The sequence below is a fragment of the Juglans regia genome, chromosome 4, assembly GCF_001411555.2.
Source record: "Juglans regia cultivar Chandler chromosome 4, Walnut 2.0, whole genome shotgun sequence".
NCBI lineage: Eukaryota > Viridiplantae > Streptophyta > Magnoliopsida > Fagales > Juglandaceae > Juglans > Juglans regia.
The window spans coordinates 25048261-25054260 of record NC_049904.1 but is presented as its reverse complement, the minus strand read 5'-3'; positions in this window follow the sequence as shown (position 1 = coordinate 25054260).

Here is a 6000-nt window from a genome sequence, read left to right as displayed (position 1 = left end):
GGTGTTACCGAAAATATCTGATTGAATAAAAATTACGTCCTCTTTGGGAACCAATTTGGGATTTTTTATTCTTGAAGGGAAGGTTCGTGCAAGAAGTAAGATAAAAGAGGGTAGTATCTCAAAACTAATCTCTTTGAACGATTTTGATTTCACTTATAATTCTTGAGTTGCAATCTCACAGATTCTGTATATTGGGTTTTTTTCTTTCCATTTGCAGAAAATGTAGAAAAAAAAGCATAGACATCGTAGCCGTTTCAGGGTTGTGCGAAGAAAAAGATTATGCTGCAAGGACTTTGATGGTACCTCCAAAGAGTGTATTGAAGAGACCCACAACCCCATGGAGGTAAGGCGATTAACTATGATGAAGAAGAGGAGGGTAAATACGCCGTTCATTTTGTTTTCTAGTAACCTTTCTGCTTGATGATTTTCGATGTTATTCATTTTCTTTGTTTGGTGTAAATTAAACTCATGCTGCTTATTGGTGCAAAAATAATTTCCAAGTATTCAACATAACATCAACGAGGCCTGATGTTCGAATTAAGAGGAGTTTATGCAGCCAGACATTAACGTTAAGATGGGATAAATCTTTATAAACTTGTTGAAGTTGTTCATCTCTATTTTGAAATTATGCTTGAAACCCTTTCTTGTATAATAAATATTATATATGACTATTCATTAAAAAAAATATATTGTATACAAGTTTTTGTCTGTGAAAGCATTACTTGGGATGCAACTCCATTTAGTGGAATTTACTCGATGCTCCTTCCAACCAAGTATGAAAGAGTTTGGGGCAACATAGGGCATACTCTATGCTTTGGGTTCGTATTATATATGTTATATAGTTTCTTCATTTCCTTTGCCATTTTCGAAAAATGAAATTTGCTTTTCTTTATTCTGTGTCGAAAATGGTTGGTTAGCGACTTTCTTTGTAAAAATGATGCTCTCATCGAAGATTTTATGTTGGTGCAATAGAGGTATGAATTTATTTGTTCTATTATGCTTTAATAATATCCTAATATTGGTATTTAACAACTGTGTTTTTTTTTAGTCAAATCTTATGGTCACTCAAATTAGCAATGTACATCGATTGAAATATGATATAAAAAAAAACATAGATAAAACCAACACCACAAACATACAACCATGAACAATATTCAAAACAACAAAGACCACTACCATGGATCCATGGTATGACCACCACAAACAATACTCAAAATTGATCAAAGTATAATACTGTGGCAACCCCACCACCACAACAATTAAACTTTCATACATTCAAAATCAACACCAACATCACAAATAATATTTAAACCTACAAATATACTTAGAACTCTACTACTTAAGTACAATGAATCCAACACAACTTGTTCAGCATCAAATGTAAATTTACTAAAGCTTTATTCTCTTAATATGAATTTAAGTTGACTTTCAACCCCACATGTCCAATATATCCAATTCACATAATGTTGACTATAATCCTCACAAATATACTTGGATCATACAACTAAGTGCATGGTCTAGTAGAGTTAGTTTTTTAATCCTCACAAAATTTGAATGTACAATTAATTAGAGGCTGTAATGTAATCCTAATGGGTGAAAAGTGTGAAATTCTCTAAGATCATTTCAGTGCAATTAGTATAATATTCTTTATTACGTTATGTTTTAATAATATTTTTATGTTGATATCATATAGAATATGCTAGTTGTTTTAGTTGGTTCTATACAGCTGGAAAAGAATATTTGGAGTAGAAATTACCAAAAGTCTAAAGCTGTCTTGCTTAAGATCAGTGCCATCAAGGTATGAAATTTCTTTATTATGCTATGTTTTAATAATATTCTTATATCGATAGATTTATTTTCTATATTCTTATATTCGTATTTATATAAATACGATATATATTTTTAAATAGACTTAGGAGGTCAAAATTGTTATAGGCTTTTATTGACCCGCAATGATTGAGAATTTTTACATTGCTTTTAAAGGTTACAACTTGAAACCTTTAATACTTTTGATAAACATTTCCACCCTCCATTTTTTTTATAGAATATATTTATTGTTAATATTTTCTCCACTTTTTTTTTTCTCTCATTCTCTTCACTGCTCGCTTCCTCACCTTCTTCTTCTTCTCTTTGTTCCTCTTCTTCATCCTCTTCTTGTTCTCCTTCCTCTTCTCTCCTCTTCCTCTTCCTATTCTTCTTCCCCTTAGTCTTTGTCTTCGTCTCCATATGCGTATTCATCTTCATAATCTTCCTTTTCCTCTCCTTTTTCTTCTACTTCTCATTTCTTTGGTGATAGCCTTTCTTTGTTGAAAGGGTGGAACAACCACTGTTAAGATCTTCTTTTAGTGCAATAGAGGAGGTATATAGATTTATTTATTCTATTATGCTTTAATAATATTTTAATCTTGGTATCAAAAGTGTTCCCTTTTTTTAATCAAATCTTCTTATAGATCAAATTAACAATGTATACCAGTCAAAATATGATACAAAATATAGAAAACAATAGACAAAATCAACACTAAAAATCCACAACGATGAACAATATTCAAAATAATAAAGTCCACCACCATAGATCCATGGGATCACCATACCACAAATAATACTCAATATGAAAATACACCACTGCACCACTACAAGAACAAAATATTCGCAGTTTCAAGATCAATGGCGCAAAGCCACCACCACTAATAATATTTAAAACTATGAATTTATTTAAAACTCTACTATTGAAGTATAACAAATTGAACATTGCATGTCCAACATATCGAATTCACATTATATACTCATATTGGATGATACAACTAAGGATTAATATGATTTAGTTTTTACAATGTGAGTGTACAATGAATTAAAGGTTGTGATCTAATACTTATTGGGCGGGCTATGGATTAAGTAGGTTCTCCAACATCGAGAAAGAATACTTAGAGTGAAGATTCCCAAATGTATGAAACTCTCTCGTTGAAGATCTTTTAGTGCAATCAAGATATGGGATTCTTTGTTATGCTATGTTTTAATAATAATCTTGTATTGATGTTATATATAGACTATGTTAGGTTTTTTAGTGGCTTGATTAGTAGGCTTATTGCACTCAGTCGCTCTATATATCTGTTCACCACATCTGAAACATCTAATATTAAAGTTAGAACTCTAACCTTGTGGTTGCTGGGTGGGACGAGGTTCTTGAGGGCGAACTGCTCGGCTGCTTTGATCGCTTCTTATCACTGGCCTCATGTTCTGTTGCTTCTCTACGACGAGTGCATGCTGATATGCTTCAGAAACTATCCATAGCGCGTGAAGGCTGATGACATCTTGCAAGGACTGCCGTAATACTCCTAAATACCGCGCCACCATATGCTCTTTTGTCTCATATAGATCATTCCAGGCTATTAATTGATATAACTCTTTCGTGTAATCATCAACTGAACTCGTGCCCTGTCTCAATGAGTGAAGTCGTTGAAACAAAGTTTGAGTGTAGCCAAAAGGAAGGAAGTGTCCCTTCATCTTCATATTCTCCCAATCAGTAATCTTGGTCTTGCCTTGCTGGTATCGTGATTGCCTCAATTGCTCCCACAACGCAGATGCTCTACTTTTGAGTTTGATGACGACCAGTTTCACTTTGACATGATCTAAGATTTCCTTATAATAAAAAATCCACTCCACTTCATTCAACCAATCAATGAACCCTTCAGCCTATAAAGTATCAAAAAACTCGAGCAGATCCATTCTGAAATTGGGGTCCCCGTGACACTCCTCCCGACCATGGTGCTCCCAAAATAGAGTACAGTTGTGATACAAGTTTTCGAAACTAGATTTAGACTCTTGATCATAAGTCTGACCCTCCAGGTTTTGCGTCTCTAGACGCTGGGATAAGTCTGCTATTTGCCTTTGTGAATTTGCAATCATCGTGTCTTACACGTTATGATCGCGGGGAGAGACTTCCTCATTCGAAACTTGTCCATGTCGACCATGACCTCTACCACCAGCCATGCAAACTGACGATAATTCACCCCAGGAAAGTGCTATAGCTTTGATGCCAACTGACGCCGGATCAAAATAAAAGATTATTCTGAACGCTTGGTAAAAAACAGAAGTTAGAGATTGAGATTGAGAAAAATTACAAATAGAGAGAAACTCTGAGATTAAGGTTTTAATATAAAAATAAATAAATCATCATCTCTGTAGCTCACAAGATGAATTTAAATAGCTAACGAAAATGGAAAATTAGTAATTAAGGCCAAACAATAAAATATAGAATAATATAATTATGACTAAGATCTAACTTAAGAATCTGGAATAAAATTGTTACTAAGGATACACATTACCATAAAAGAAAATTAACCGAAAATGAAATAGTTGACTAAAGTTGATGTTTTAGAGGTAAAGACGGCTAATTTTTGGAATCAACAAGGGGCCCACCAGGCAAAGCATGGTGGCCATGATGTGTGCATTGAATAGAGCTTTTCGAATTGGAGTCATATGTGCGATTCTGACACCTATAACCAAAGTTATAGTTAAAATACAGATGCCGCCACTTCTCCTCGCTCAGCCAACCAAGATATAAGTTTCCTCACTCAACCGAGGAATAAGTCTCCTCACCATCCAAGGTATAATTCTCATCGCCCAAATCTGTCACTCCTTGCCAAATTCTTTATCTCTTTTCGTCAGTTTTGCGTTGGTTTACCTTCTCGAAGTAGTCTAGTACTTTTAACATCACATCTGTTAGCTGAGCCTCATCGGCCTCGGATTCTGACTCAGATCACCCTACATCAGATTGCCAAAAGTCTAAAACTGTCTCATTAAAGATCTTTCGTGTTATGATTCTTTATTACGCTATTTTTTAGTATTATTCTTTGATAATTTCTTACATTCTTATATTGGTTTCACATAGATCATGCTAGTTGTTTTCGTTGGTAGATAGGTAATTATTGCACTATCACTTGTGCATAAAAGCCCATCTTGCTAAATGGGTGGAACAACCACTTTTAAGATGTTCTTTTAGTGCAATAGATGTATAGATTTATTTATATTATGTTTTAATAATATTCTAATATTGGGATCAAACTTGCTCAAGTTTTTTAGTTAAATTTTCTGATTGTTCAAATTAACAATATACACCGATCAAAACATGATACCAAAAATAGAAAAAATAGAAAAATCCAACACCAAAAAATACACAACCATAAACAATATTCAAAATAAAAAAAATTAACCACCATGGATCCATAGGGCCACCACACGACAAATAATACTCAATAGAAAAATACAACTCCACCACCACAATAAAGAATATACATAGTTTCAAAATCAACGCCAATACCACTAATAATATTTAAAACTACGAATTTATCTAAAAATCTACTACTAAAGTATAACAAATCTAACACCACTTGCCTAAAATATCGAATCTACATAATGTTGACTCATCTTAAATGATACAACTAAGAATTAGCATGGTCTATTTTTTACTTCTGAGGGTTAGTAATTAGTTTTCAATGATATTGTATATGAGACAATATTACAAATATCAAAAGATAAAAAGATATTGCAAATTTATTAATAGTTAAAATAAAGATTTGAAATGAATAGAAATTATCAAAAAAATATAAAAAAAATAGATAAATTGATATATACTATATTGTAAAAATTATTAGGTAAAATAGAAAAAAGTGAATTTTGTTGATATATTTTAGAGAACAATATACAAAAACAATTGGGAATGCTCTTAGTAGGAGGAAAAAAATTGATTATTGGTCGGATTTTACAATAAAAAACCATTGTAATACAACTCAAGCCTCATTTCTTAGGAACTAACAACTTCAACCATCAAATTTCTATATATTAAAACAATTAAAGGTTGTTCCACCTAATGATAATAATGTCTTTAAACTATACCCCGGCGTGGGCTTGATGGCTAGACGAGGTGGGTTGGGTGGATGAATTTTAAGAAACTAAAATGTTAAAGTTTTAATTTGGTGGCTAGACGTGCACTCAATCATTTTA